Consider the following 16578-nt stretch of genomic DNA (forward strand, 5'->3'; position numbering starts at 1 on the left):
CGACACTGTAATATTCCACAACGAAATCAATCTATTCCACATTTAGTGCTGCAAAAGTCTAGTCCCACTCAATGTAAAAAATGTAACTCAATAGCTTTCAGCAGGAAAAATGAAACTATATCTATAAACATACATCTATGAAATCAACTTGTAGAAAAATGTAAAATTGTACGAGATTTAGGCGTAATCTTAGACTCCAAGCTCACTTTTGTGGAACACTACAATACCATAATCAATAAAGCAAATAGCATGCTGAGCTTTAATAAACGCTTCAGTCATAACTTTCAGGACCCATACACAATTAAATTATTATACAGTACATATGTCAGACCTATTTTGGTATATTGCAGCCTAGTATGGAATCCATACAATATTATTCACGAAGAACGCATCGAATCTATTCAAAAACAGTTTCTATTATATGCACTTCGTAAATTAAACTGGACAGCGTTTCCTTTACCACCATAAGAAGCACGCTGCATGCTCATCAATATTCAAACACTTAACGAACGCCGCGACCTTGCAATGCTTTATTTTATCAGCGACATTATTTCTCAACGCATTCAATCACCTTCTTTATTATCGACATTAAATTTTTATACACCTAGCCGTCAATTACGAGCCAGGAAATTATTTTTAGAGAGAAACACTAGAACAAATTATGCAAAATATAGCCCAATCAATCGAATAATGCGCCACTACAATCAATATTGCGAACATCTTGACCTTGGTATGTCCAAAAATGAAATGAAATTCCAGCTTAGTCGTAGAAATAATGCGTAGTATCTAAGAAAAAATATTATAAACCATTTATATGTGGTCTACATTTACTTGACGAAATAAATTTATAATACAATTGTCAATAAAGCTAATAGTATGTTGGGCTTCATTAAACGTTTCAGTCATAATGTCCAGGACCTTTACACAGTAAAATTATTATATTCAACTTATATCAAGCCAATTTTGGAATACTGCAGCGTAGTGTGGAACCCATGTACCTCCGAAAACGAAGAACGCATTGAATCTGTCCAAAAACAATTTCTACTGTATGCGCTTCGTAGACTAAACTGGACGACATTTCCTCTTCCATCTTATAAGGGGCGTTGTATGCTCATAAACTTACAAACACTCGAAGAACGCCGCAAAGCTACAATGCTTTATTTGCTTTCATAACTAAAATTTTATGCTCCTAGCTGCAAATATCAGAAATCCTCGATATTTTCGAAAAAAATATAAAACAAATTATGCCAAAAATGATCCTGTTAATCAAATGATGCGCTTTCATAACGAAAACTGCAAAAAATCGATCTAACTATGTCCAGGAAACAAATAAAAGAAAAATTAAAACCAAATCGTAGAAACAATGTGTAGCATATAAGAAACCATTGTAACTGTTTTTTTTTGTTTGTAGTCTACATTTGTTTGATGAATAAAAAATGAAAAAAATAACAGAGTGTGTGCTAAAATTGGACCTTGCGCGTGAGCCATCTAAAGCGGAGCCGCGGCCAACATTTGCATAAAATCATCTTCGAACATTAAAATATATTGATTGTTCGATCGATTCTTTTATCAATTCCTATACTTCTTAAAAACCACATTTTATCCCAATAGCTTCTTGAAGGCAAAACTAAAACCACACGAAGAGGAGCTCTGTTGTTTGGCGAATAGCAATGCAGCAATGTTCGTTGCAAAATAAATTTTATTTGTCATATCGATGTACATCGATGCCTAGCCAAATCGAATCAAGTTAAATCGACCTCCAAATACGCTCAAATGCGTTGGAGATCGTTTCTGATTATTAAGTAATCGCAAGCTCATTCAAAAATTTATTTTACCGGTGTTTTGAACTACAAATCAACACCAAAACGAAGCAAAACAAAACAAAACAGAAAATGCAAGTGCTCATTCGATGCGAACGGTGTTCCATTGAGCAATCGAATTAAAATCAACTTGGATCGGCCTGCCCCGATCAATCCATTGATCCAAGATAACCAAACATTTCCTAAATATTTGCAATTTTTATATTCACCCTCTAAAATTTGCCTAAGCTCACGTATACGTGGTACCTTCAAGCAGGCGTGAAAACGGTCATAAAATAGCTTCTGCGTCGACACCGATGATCGTGGTGTGGTGAATAACTTCGGCGATCATCCCCCACCTGCTTCACTGTTTCAAACAAGGGGTGGGGTGAGATTTCGGAAAGCTCATTCATTTGCTCGAAAGCTTCGCGACGGTCGGGCAAAGAGTTTTGTTTCCTTGCTCAACTTGCAGAGAAGTTCGCGACTCGGTATACCGCGTGTCCTATCACCTCCGACGGCCGAAGGTCCTCGTTTCTGAACCCGAGCAAGGGCCGAACCGTACCGCTTCGGCAGGTCATCGTAACGCTCGGTCTAAATCACCAACGAGAGCAATATATAGCATATACTACTTGTTTACAAACTGCTATTATTTTCCGCGGTTCACGTTTAGCATAGCATTCGATAGGCAAGTGTTGTGGAGTTAAGTTGCGCGCTGTTGCTGCTGCTGCTCTGTGCTCCCACTCGATTCGAAGATAGCTACGAAATAAAGCGCGCGGTGTGTACGGCAGTGAACATCGACGGACAGTAGTAGAAGATCAGATCGTGTGTAGTGTTGCGATCGGTGTGTCCCTTGCTGGTTCGCATCGCTGGGATTACTCTTGGAGTGTTTCTTCGGTGAATAAGCCAACCTTTCCTGAGCCAACCAAACCCTGTTCCGGGTGGAGAAGAAACCAAAATTGATGTGAGTTCCGAAGTCAAAGTCAAAGTTCCGAATATTACAGTGCACGGGAATCGAAGCGATCAAACGAAGAAGAACCTGTAGTGTACATCGAACTTCATTACGGACAAACCCGGTGACCCATAGGTTGGTTGCGTTAGGAGTTGTCACCAACAGAAAAGGAGCAAAAGCTTTTTCACCAAAAAGGATTGTGTGTGAGCGAGAGAGAGAGAGAGAGAGAGAGAGAGAGTGCGAGAGTTTCAGGAGAGTGTGTAAGAGAGAAAGAGAGAGAGCGAGAACAGTATAGTAAAGGAGAAGTAAATCGGCTCTGATCGTTGGCTAAGGAGTGAGGGGGGAAACACGTACCACCCAACCTGTCGTGATTTCGTGTGTGATTTCGAAACCCTATGAGCTGGTTCGAAGGAGAGGATACACATATGTGAATGGATTTGCTAATAGGCGATTTCAGAGTATTATACAACGTTCAATTTCGTTACCGCAATTGGGTGCAACACTGTTTTCGCTACTAGTTCCTTCGTAGCAGCGCCTCGTATCTTTTTCCGAGTAGCTGTCTGTTGTGTGTAATTTTAGTTCGGTTCTTCCTCTTGTTCGACACAACGACGGAATTCCCTAGCCTCCCCGCAAACCATGTAAGTACACGTAACAAATTCATGACACTTTCGAAAGCGTGATCAAACCTCGGATACAGCCTCGGTTTCGTGTAACCCGGTCCAAATTCGTCAAGGTCGTGGCCCGCGTAGCCATGCAACAAACCTCATATTATTACATCAGACGAGACTAACACATACTACTATCAGGAGGCGAACATATTTCCGCACGGTCGGAAAAGTTGAATTTCCGAACATGGCTGGCGGCAATCATCAGTTTGCTCTGATCCGATCCGATCCGGTCAGACACCCAACAATTGCGGTTAGCGTAATCGAATGCCGTTTTTCCTATAAACCGAAAGGGAGCCCCCAGTCAGCAATAGTGACATTCATTTTCACTTTCTGTGTGGCGTGCCATGGCTGGTGCTGGTGTCGATGACGGAACTGGGCCAACTCAACCAGGCAGACAGACGACAGCAGTACGAGCAGTGAGCGGGGATTTGTGCGTGGTGACAATCGCCACGCGCGTGACCAGTAAGCTATCCGACGGAAAGGCTTCATGTGAGACGAGACGACTCAAAATCGAGCCGTGATTTATGAAAACTGAACTGGGACTTAACATTTCCAAAGGTCAAAGTACAACGACTTTGATAGCCGTTGGATGATGTTTGCATAACATGTTGGCGCAAGCCCAACTGGAAAACTAGAACGGTTAGCTCAGTCGGTGTGTTGTCTGAATGTTTCAACATATTGCGGTAGGGTAACAGTACCCATATTTAACTCAGCACCCTAATTTAAATTATAAATTAGAGTGACGCCTGCTACGTTTGTCCAACGCATTGGATTTAAGCATGAGATGAAAATTAATCCGTTCTATTTGATATTTTCATATTAAATTTTTTGTAACATTTTTTCTAAGAGCCGAAAAAAAGATTTTCGTTTCAACTACATCACAATCTGGCAATCTGTAGGATGAGTAATAATCAAAATATTTTTTTTTTGTATCGACCTGTTGTACAATTAGCTCAGTTACAATTGTGATTTAGGTAGAAAATGATTGTTTTCTTTATAAAACAACAACAACCCGGCAAAATTCAGTATTCTCATTTTCGAATGTTAATAATATTCAAATGATTTACTGCACTTTACTCAACTTAGATATTAAACTGTACTACTGCATAGATATTAAACCCTTGAGGTGCGTAATTAGACGCTGTCTATGGAAACAATTAGAGCTTCTGAATACCTATACTTGTTTCTATATCACGTTCTACATACACACACACAATAATCACTTTCACACTTGAATCGTTAAATGTCTGAATTTCGCAAGAATGACTTATAACTGTATCAAACAAACCCTGATTTTCTCTTTGGATCTAACATGGTTAAGCGCTTAAAAATATACCAAAATGCTTGAAACATGCAGTAAATTATTTGTTGAAATGAGTCATTTTAAACGCTCGAATGAAATTACAAGATTTTTGTAAAGTGTAATAGTATAAATTAGGTTCACGAACTGAACCGTTTTCAAAATTTGTTGAAAGCTACACTCTTAGAAAAAAATGAAATTTACGCTTGACGTAAATTCAAGCATGCCGTAATTTCTTCGGTGATGACACAATATTACATCTTCTAAGATTTAGAAATAAATTTTGAGTTTGTATCGATGTAAGCTTCAGCTAAATTAACTGTGAAGTTAATGATATGATGCAGGGGTGGAAATAGACAATTTTTTTGATTCATAGTAAATAGAAATAGTCAGAATTATCTTTTCATATCACGTATTTATTGTAGATATTATAATGAATTTTTAAACGACTGATTTTTGATAAGATAAATTTTGTTTTTACTTAGAATTTAAAAAGGTCTTCAATTTCATTTCCCAAAATATAAAACATAATCTCAATTTTAGTTTTGTTACCGAATTTTTTAATTCACAGTGTCCGGTTTTTCGATTCACAATCGGAAATCTTGATTCACATTTTCATGCGAAAAATGGGCTTATTTCCACCTCTGATATGATGTATCTTTACATGCTTTCAATTGTGAACCTAAGTGAATCACGACACTCCTTTTATGAGCATTTATAGAGATGTAAATTTTGCTAAGTACACTCCAAAAAAATTAGAATTCTACAGGTGACTCAATCCCTTTTACGACCTAATTTGTCAAATGAATTAATATTAGATTAGCTTGAATTTCACTGGCTTCGACTGTAACTTGCATTCTGCTAGACTGTATGAATTGAAATGCACCTTTTACCAAGATGTATGCTTCTGTGGTTCAGCTGATTAACAGCCGTACTTTGCGATCCAATGATTATCGGTTCAAGTCGCGGCGGTATTCATTCTTTTTTGTTTCAATGAATTGAATGTTATGAAATTTTAGACACAATATTGAATGTTCTTCTACGTAAACTGCGACGATCCATTTATGTGCATCTAATAAGATGTAAACTCACAGGGTTTTTTTCTCGAAGTGTCTACAGTAGCAACGTTGTGATAAAAATATTTTGTGAATTTACATTTATTTTCATGCACATATTTGGAGCAGGTAATAGAATGGAAAGTTACATTACAAAACTAAGCGGTTTGTAAATATATGGTCTTGTTCAATTAAAAACTAAATTAATCTTAATGTAATTTTACATCAATCATGGTTTTAAATCAAGTGTTTGTTTCAACTGATGTCTATTTCATAGTACTATCGGTTTACATGTCGTATAAGTTTCATCTTTTCTTTCTGTGAAGATAGAACGGTGCTTAAAAGGCATTCTTCCTTAAACCCCTAAATGCAGTGGGTATGTAGATTTAACAATCATATAGCGACTTAACGCAAGAATCAGAAAAAAAAAACAACCTATTTTGGAAGATTTTAGGTATTTTTGAATGCAAAATCGACATAACTTCATTCAGGGAAAACTTTGTATTTTTCAGTGCAAAAAATTATCAACAGAACTGTTTTCGGTATTTGTATTTAAAACTTCATTGACTGCTTCTAACACTAAAACATTTTTGCTCGCCTTTGGGCATCAAAATACAATTGCGTTTCTTGAACTCAATATTGTTATCCGGTTTATGCCATTATAATATAAAACACACCTACATATACAAATTCTAATACCTTTCTATAGAGAAAGTCAAAAGGCTATACAATAATTTTGAAAACCAAGGCCCGGATATACAATTCGATTCAGCTCGACGACATTTATGTGACAAATATTATCACTCAATTTTCTCGGAAAAGGCCAAACCAATTTTCACAACTTTAGATTCAAATGAGAAGTTTTATGGTCGTAAAAAAGGTGCTGAATTAAATTTGGATTCGACCTCTGGTTCTGGAGTTGCAGGGTTTTATGCACTAAAAAAGGAAAAATAATACGTCATTTAGGAGGCAGCCAAATTATGTGCTAGGGCACATAACCGTTTTTTAATATTTTTACGTTTCGTCTTTGACACATCGGTGCAGAGAAGTTCAAGCATTCAGCATTCGGCAGTTCAATTTGAACTACTCTGCACTGGTGAGTTAAAGACGAAACATGAAAAATATTATTACGTCACTTTTCGACGATGGCTTAACCGATTTTCACCACCTTAGAGTCAACTGAGAGGTCTACAGATACCATAACAATATCTCGTTTTAAATTCAGATCTACACGGTACCACCCGCGATCCCATTTCAACCAGAATATTAGTTGATTTTCTGAATTCGATTGGTTAAAATTTGGTACAACTAATCGATTGTTGTTTTAACTAAACTGTCATTTTTGTTTTTCGATTAGCAGAAACGATGGTTGAAACAACTAATTTAACTGTTTGAAAAAAGTGCTGTCAATTAGTGAGGACACATACCTTTAAATTTCAACAAATATTTTAGTTGAAATAACTGGTGTTGTTATTGAAACAAAATTCTGTTAGTTGAAAAATAAATCGGTTTTATTTGTTTTAGACATTGCAAATAGTTGAATCAACTCGAACAATGTTATTGATTGGCGAAAATAATCAAAATATACTTACTGATACACGTCATGATCTATTTAAAATAAGTTCGGTATGTTGAGATTCATGAAATAAATATCGTTGTTAAAATATAAACAGTATTTTATATTGACATGTAATATCATTAGGGCTGGGAAAACCACCGATCACTGCTAATTTCAAGTGATCTTAACCAAGGAACTTACTTATGATTCGATCGGAAATGATTGATGTAGAAAAACCTAAAATGAATATTGAAAGATAATGCCTTCAAACGGTTGAACTAAAGTTATGCACTGATAATTTTAGTCGATTTATATGAGCTTGAGTGCATCAACCGCTGGGAATTGGAATTTTGCGACGGCAATTCAAACGCGCCATTCATTCGCAGCGCGTTCTGTTTGAAACCCTTCGCTCCTGTTACTTTTATAAATTAAATTCATGTCAAAAAGCGTTTTATTGTTAATGCACGAACATCATCATCGGTATCAAACAGCTGGAAGTAAAACAGTCTGTTGGAAGTAAATCAATGATCGAATTTGAAAATTGAAGCAACAAATTTTTGCGCATACCTGAAAGATTACGAGATTCATTAACATTTTCTAATTTGTCACCAAATCTTTTTCATCTTAAACAAGGTTAACTTTATCACAACACCGCTGTTAGATAAACACTTGTTATGGAATCATAAATTTCTCAAATCAAATGAACTCAATTTCACCAAACGCTTTAACCATCGGAGTTTGTTTTCATTGACATTTTGAAGCGACGCGAACAGATTTCAACTAAAAAAGTTGTTGATTTTGCATTGCGATTATTGTTTTGCTTTCAACTGTCTCCGGCATTTGACAGCATTCAAAACAACATATTTTTCAACTACTTGAATATATGCAAATCAAAAACCATTTTTTGAAATTAGTTAAATCAACTATCGCAAAAATCAAAAACTGCGATATCGCAATGATCGAAGAGTTCTCCGTGTAACTTCCGGTTCCGAGGATAGGATGCTTAGATAAAAATGTCAATTTAAAATTTTTTAAAGTAGCGATAAGTAGAGAATTTTTGAAACTGGCTAATAAATTTCTCTAGTTTGCAGATAACAAAACTCAAATTGGCCTAATAAACTCATTTCAAATTTTCATAAAAGCCAACAAAACTAATACTCATCCGATGGTTGAATGATCCGAATTCCACTTTACCGGTATTTAGTTTTCTGCTCCGGAAATGTAAATGACCAAAATCTCTAAAATCAAATTCGCTTCATTTTCTCAAACTCACAAAATTCATTCAAATGTAGTATTATGCAAAAAAAAAACTTCAAACTGACTCAAATGTATTTTTAATTTGTAGTATTTTTGTATTTGTAGTATTACTGAAGGGATTAAAACAGTTTTTTTTTCGTTCCGAAATACATAAAAAAACTAGGTTGCACTTATCAGATTTTTGCTAATAACCACTTATGGTTAAATTTATTCTGTCTGTTTCTACTTCCGGTTGTGGAGCTACCAAGATAGGCAAAATCTGAGGTATAGTGTTTGATTTTCAAAAAAAACACACAAGCGATTTGAGAAAATATATGAAATCTTTATTGGAATCGATAGAACGATCAATATAATTCAATGTTTGAAGATGATTTCATGCAAACGTTGACCGCGGTTCCGATTTAGATGGCCTATGCGAAAGGTCTAATTTTAGAAAACTCTCTTCAAAATATAGACCGGTATTTCACGAATAATGCCACCGGCACATAATCCACACCAAACAGTGACTTTTTTGGGATGCATTGGTAGCTATTGCAATGCTTCTGGCTGGTCTTCACTCTAGATGCGGCAATTTTGCTTGTTAACGTATCCATTGAACCAGAAATGAGCTTCTTCGATGAACACAAATTTTTGATAAAAAAGCGGATCTTCCTTCAACTCCGTTTTTTACTCTTTCTTTTTGACGACTAAGTCAATATTTCTTTTTTTTCTTTTTATGTGATATTCACCTAACCAGAGACCATTTTTGTAGAAACAGAAAATGAAAATTATAGAATAATAGTACTCAAGAGAGAGCAAGGATGTGAATATATAGAACGGAAAAGGAGAGACGTGACAGAGGGTCATTTAAGCAAGCAGAAATCTTTTAGTAACTTTTACCATCTACCAGAGGAGTCGGGCTTAGGCATCTGAACAATGCGAATCGCCCAAGTCTCTGGTATGTCGGAAAGTAGTGATAAAGGTCTTTTACCATTTACTATCCGAACCGGCAAAAGAAAAGTTACTAGAAGTTGTCACTTTATAGACAAAACTGAACAAGTTTTAAATTGACACAAGACACGATTCACGCGTGATCTGTTAACAATGTTGCCAAAAAAAACAACAAAAAACAGTTTTAAAACCTATTTTAATCTATCATTTTTGCTTCGTTACTCTCAATGGCTGATTGAAAATATAGACACAACCTATCCTGTAATTCCAGAACCAAAAGTAGGGCCCGAGAGAGAGTGAGACGTTTAGACCTTTTACACCTTCTAGATCTTTAGTTGAATCTGAGATAATAAAAATCGGTTGCAACATCTCTGAAAAACTTAAGTAAGTTCCGTTTTGTAGTCTGTGACCACTGTTTCCAGTGCTTCCGGAACCAGAACCTGAGAAGTGATATATCCGGAATCAAATTCATTGACCATCAACTATCAAAGCGTGCACAATTCAAGAATTATATATCCAATTCGAAGGATGTTATTCATTTTAACATCGACATATATGGAAACACACTTTTAATCTCGGCGAACGGTCCATAGGATTAAAATCGAAATAGAATAGACGATAATAATTAAATGCTTGATTTTTTTACTAATCACCCAGCAATTTCGGAACCGCAAGTCAGATTCGAAAAAAATGTCAGCGTGCGATGGAGAGCTATGGGAAATAATGACATTTCATCTGAATCTAAGTTTGTGAAAATCGGATCAGCCACACGGAACCACCCGTGATCCCAATTCAAACCAGAATATTAGTTGCTTTTCTGAATTCGACTGTCTATTCATGCAATGTTAACGATTTGCAATGATAATTAAAATATACTTATACGCTATGATTTTTCCAAATAAAAGTTCGATATGTTGAGACATATGAAATAAATATCAATGTTTAACATAAATTGAATATTATATTGAAATATAATATCGTTGAGTATTGTTTTTCGATGTGGAATTACTAAAAAATATTCATGCAATTATTGCACCGTATGGGCAGTGTAAATAAATACTTTACATCGCATCCTTTTGGACGTAAAGAATTTATTTGCACTGCAGTATGTATTATATAATTTTATTTAATTCATCCGATGAATGGTCTTAATGAATATATAATGCATTCAAGTTATAAGATTGTGGATCGTAACACTTTCTGTGCAAATTTATGTGTAGGTTCACCGAAATCGAAGAGATGTTCAACAGAGCCAAATGTAGAACTGATAAAAATCGACACGTTGGACTAAAGTGTTTTATACGTAATTTTGCCGCTCTTGCTTTGACACTTCAATTACAAGTGTCCCCACTTCAAATCACATTGAAATCTATAAATAATACACTTTCATTCCAGATTGATTATAAATATATGACACTTTATATTCAAATGGCTTGGCACTTGAAGTTGAATTGTTGGACAAGTGATGTGATGTGATGTGAAGTGAAGCCACCATCAGTTCAAGGACTTGCCAGTGGATGCGGGTAGACTTACAGTAGCCCCGATATGACTCATCAATTCACCTTCTTACTATAGCTGTTACCGAAAAGCGAACAAAAAGGGTTGGGCGGATATGTAAGTAGAGTCACTTACTCGTATTCCGCGGGAATAAAAGATGCTCTTCCAACCATAATATCTAGTGCATGGATGAAGCATATCGCTATACATGCTTGAACCCGCCTGATGGTTTGTTTGAGAAGGGCGCGTCAGACTCATTTCAAACCTTAAGAAGGAAACAAGTTTCCTTCAAGTGACTTGGGCTGGCTATCCACAATCCCTCGTCCAGTCATCAATTCGTTCGATGCCCTGATGCTCCCTTCCCTTTACGCCCCGTGCAAAATGTTTTATATTGATAAATACAATCAAACACAGTGTAATGAAATTAATATAATATAAAATGATATAATAGATTACAAAATAGTATAATATAACATGATATAATATAAAATATTTTAATTTAATGTAATATAATACAATGTTATATAATATAATATAATATATTATAAAACAATATATAAAATAACAGTTAATGTAGAGTGTCAGTTATGCTCTTCTATCTTCGCAATACTGCAGGAAGTAGAATATTTCTCTTCTAATAACAATAATATCCACATCTATAAAAATAATATATGTTATTATTATTGATGACAAATTAATAATAATAACAATAAATAATATAATGAAAATAATAATAAAAAACAAAATAATATAGTACAATGAAATATATAATAAACAACAGAATGAATAAAATGATATGTTGCGATATGCTATGATATTATATTACTTGAATTTATATGTCATTTCTCATCCTCTCATTCTGCCATCAACGCATTCCCTCGACCAATTATCACCACAGACACACGTGTAAACATGAAACAGGAACCAGTGAGGATCAAGCTCGCCTTGTGACGACCTTGATAGTTAGTTAAAAGATTACTTTAAAAATGATAACTTATAAGGAAAACAAATTTATATTTTGCGCAGAGGTACGTAGTACTACTCATAATAAACCCTATAATATAATATAATATAATATAATATAATATAATATAATACAACATAATGCAATACAATATAACATAATATAATAGAATACAATATAATATAATAAAATATAATATAATATAATACAATATAATATGATATAATGCAATGCAGTATAATACCATACAACATAGTATATCATAACATGAAATAGTGTAAGACGATAATATATGAAACAATATGCTATGATATAATATAACAGTTAATGTCGCAGTGTAAGTTACGCTCTTCTAATAATAATAATAATAATAATAATAATAATAATAATAATAATAATAGATGATGTAATAAACAACAGAATTATATGTTGTAATATACTATGATAAACATTGCACTTTAGGATGGGCTTCAACCTACAAGCCATTTCGCACCCTCTCATTCTGCTACTAACGCAGAAGGCGATAGCACCCAGTCGACGCCGTTCTATTGACCAAATGTCATCATAGACGCTCGGGGAGGCATGAGATAGGGACTTGTGAGGACTTAGTTATCTCACCATTTGACGACCAGAAGTTGAATTGTTGAATTGTTGGACAAGTACATATAAACTGATTCGAATACTTAAATTTTATCTGATTTTACATTCAATTCTCTAGTAGAATACTTTTCATATCGAATGCATGAAAACTTGTTATTGGAATGTCATCTTTTGAATAAATTGATTAAAATATTTTCTTAACATAATTTACATATTGAATTTTTCTGCGCCGCTCCAGTGAGTCCAAACCAATGAGACGACAGCAATCGGGATACGGTGGAAGATTTTGCGGATTTTTCCAGAGAAGGTTTCTTAGAGCAAGTCGAACAAATGTTTTCTACACGTGTTCAATTCGTAAACTCCAAGCTAGCTGATACGGACTCCAATCCATGTAGCATTATCAAGTGTAGGTCGAGCTAGTGAGCAATATAACGCCTTCAAACAATGTGAGACTTTAAAATCACGTCCAATTTTAGCAATAAAACTTGGTTGTCGAGTCGCTTTTGTAATAAATTCCGAACGATGCAAATTAAAAATGACTTTAAAATGCAGCAAAACACCGAGGTCAGTAACTCGGTTAACTCTTTGAAGCGTTTGTCCATCAATTTCATAGTCAAAATGTAATGGATTCAATATTCGGTGGAATGGTATGACCTGACATTTTGCAATGCTGACGATAAGCCAGTTCCTTTGACACCAGGTAACGAATGAGGCTTTTAAATAAGGATCAAATCATCAGCGTAAACTAATAAGATTGGAGTATGAAGGTAAATATTTCGAGTCGAAAAAAAAGAAGAGCAAAACAACAGTACACTTGTATCAGTATCACTTGCATCACTGGCCGAGCCAAACTATTATTTAACAGCATTGATTTCCTTTTCTCGAGCCAATGCAACTGACAATTAAGATAAATCATTATTTGAGATGGACATTTATCTCCTAATATTCAAACCAATTGCTTAGATGAAATTTTGATGCATACCTTGAAGATTAGGTCATTATTATTCATTAACATGGATTTAACGAAAACAATGAAGTAGACTTTATGTTTGAATCTAAAATGCATAGTCTCTGGGCACAAATTTGGTTGAGCACATTTTGTTATTTGCAACCTCATTAGTTTATGTATCACAGGACAAAGTACTATTTTGAATGTATTGTTTAAGCAGTAAACGTTTTCTAATTTAAGGCCATCGTCCAAGTACCATGCGCGCGGGTTGTTTTAGGAAATTTTTGATGGAAATTTTGAAAAAATTGCCAAAACCAAAAACATACAGACCTTTGAAATACTTTTATCTATCTACTGGGTGAAAATGACTGGAAAATTCGGAGGATTTTCCGAGTCTTATCAAAAATAGCTTTGAAAAAGGAGTGTTTTTGTGATCTTTCACAATTCATCTGGAAAAATAATGAAATTCATTGAAATAAAAAAAAATAATCCTGATAGCCGCTACCGAGAATTATTGGATCGCAAAGTACGTCTGTTAATCGACTGAGCCACAGAAGCACACATCTGCTTAGCTGATAAAATGTGCATTTAAATCCATACAGTCGCACCTGCCAGCAGAATGCAAGTCACAGTCGAAACCAGTGAAATTCAAGCTAATCTAACTTTATGTCATTACAAATGAAATTTTCAGTCATTGCTCAAATTAGGTCTTTATGAAATACATCGTATAAGGGTTTAAGTAATCTGAAAAATTCATAATTCATTTTCAGCATAAATGATTAATTCATTTTCAGCAGAAGTTTATAACAATAAATATGTTTAATTTATTTTATAACCAACGTTAACGTTACTTTGTAACTGATTAAAATCTTTGGCATGAGTTGTGTACTGCTTGTTCGGTTATTAAGCGAGAGATGCGAATGCTGATGTTTCAGATACAACAATTTACCAAATATATTTTGACAATCTCCAAATAGTAAATTCTTTGAAAAATTGCAGTCGTTACTTTTCCATTTTTGGCAAAATTTCTTGGGGTGCCGGTAGCCGAACACCTTTTTTTGAAATTTCCAAAATTAGTCACTTTACTAAATTGATAATAAAGTTTTCGAAATCAAATAAATCAACTTAGTTGCTCAATCAGTTGCTATAGCTACCCAAGTAGCAAATGTAACTTATAGAAATTTCAAGAGGTTCTACAATTGTTTTAGAATTGTTTTTTATGTTAGATATGTTCAAAAAGATTTTTAAATATATTAAAATCGGTTGTGCAACTTATTACTGTTAAGTTTTACAATACTACCCAAAAAATCACTATAGAACAATTTAAGGTACATCTGAAACAATTGTGCAGCAAATCACAAACTTGTCCACGTTGCACTAGCTGTTATAGAAGCTCAGCAAAAATGTAAAAACGAAGTAACTAAAACAATTGTTCAACTTATCAAAAATTTTCCAAATGGCTGTCATAATGGTATCGGACTCAATATATGCCGAAATGGCTGTATATATCTTGTGAAGAAAAAAATAATGAAATTATGCTCTTCGCAAGGCAAAAACTGATAAGCCGAATTGAAAACCTCGCAGTAAAAACTATTTTGCTACCGAGTCCACATTGTCTTGACTGTCTCATGAAATTTTAGGTCAGTGTGTGCAGATTTCTTCATTTTTAGAAACACAATTCGAAACTTGCAAATAAATTGTACCAGATTTATCTGCTTGAAATGAACGCAAAACTTGCCGACATGAGAATATTATCATAAAAGTTCCAGAAATACAGCATTACATATGCAATCAAAACAAAAAACAATGAGATAATTTGTAACCGGTTTTTATCTCGCGAAAAAAAAATGAACAGACCTGACATCACTTTTTAAAGATATTGAAAGAAAAGTTAAGTTCATCATAGTTACTCTCCTAGTTATATATTACCGCTTGAGCAACTTGTTTTCGCAACTAAAGCACACCTACAGTGCGTATCACAAAAATCGGGTTCACTAAGATGAATGACTAAATTATATTGTTGTTTAAGTCAACTAGTTTGATAAATATAAAAACAACTGTTTTGATAAAAATAAAAACAAAAATTTCTCTTTTTAATATTTACACGTTTATATTTCCATTTATTTAGGTAAAATAAATCATTACGTTGGGTGAACCATTTTCTTTTCAACACACTGTTACCCTCGATGCCATAATGGAAAATATTGAAGAAAAATTTATTCCAAGATTTTTCAGATTAATTGAAAATCAATATGATTAAAATCGTCTGAAAAGGTGTTTGATAACTTTCTTATGCATATTTGAAACACTCTCCCAATCATGTTCATTGAAAAGAATATATTGTTATTTTCATAGAAATTGATGTGCAATCATCAAAACATGTACATTCAAAGGCGCTTGAAAATTTCATGCGTACGAAGACATGTTTCACCATAAAAATGCAGTTCGTTGTCGATTTTCTATTTACTAAAACATGAAAGATCAATTCTACAATATGTAGTATTACCATTTATTTATGTGCAGAATATTTTTAAAGTTCCATGTTTGTGTTACGAGCAGTTGTTTTGAAAATCAAATCTGAAACTTATTAATTAGAGATTATGTTTGCTATTTTTTTGTAAACGTCAATTCAATTCTTGTTTACATTACGTAGTAGTTTCACAATCGTTTTTTCGCTGATTTAATTGTAGCATTTGTAATGGGATCAATGCATGAGTTTTTGTATCAGTTGCACAATAATTGTGAATAAATGTTCCCAACGACGGAGAACTTGAAGATATGTTGCACAACAAAGAAAAATTGCGCTTTTTTCATAACACAACAGTTACTAGAATAGTAATATAAACTAATTTGAAAAATTGCACTATCAGTAGAAAAATACAGGACAGCAACTTAACGTGCTACTTGGGTAAAGTAAAAGAGTACCGGTAACCAAACACTCTCTCTTAATTTTTTTCCCATGGTCGTCGCCATCATTTTATTTAATGTATCATGAAAAATGCAATTATTACAATATAGAAAATGCTATTATTATAATATAGAACTCACTCAA

General features: G+C 34.1%; 1 protein-coding gene across 4 annotated transcripts in view; it reads left to right on the forward strand.

The window, feature by feature from the left end:
• Nucleotides 1-2413: 2413 nt before the first annotated feature.
• LOC131425271 (clumping factor B) overlaps nt 2414-16578 on the forward strand; it is a 103332-nt gene continuing 89167 nt past the window's right edge. The window contains exon 1 of one of the 4 annotated variants that reach the window (XM_058587024.1): nt 2414-2760. The gene's annotated coding sequence lies outside the window, so the exon portion shown is untranslated. Of the gene's footprint in view, nt 2761-2815; nt 3387-16578 lie in introns of those variants that run through there. The other 3 variants (XM_058587020.1, XM_058587023.1, XM_058587022.1) reach the window with 3 other exon arrangements.

Source organism: Malaya genurostris, chromosome 1, assembly GCF_030247185.1.
Source record: "Malaya genurostris strain Urasoe2022 chromosome 1, Malgen_1.1, whole genome shotgun sequence".
In the NCBI taxonomy this organism is placed as follows: Eukaryota; Metazoa; Arthropoda; class Insecta; order Diptera; family Culicidae; genus Malaya; species Malaya genurostris.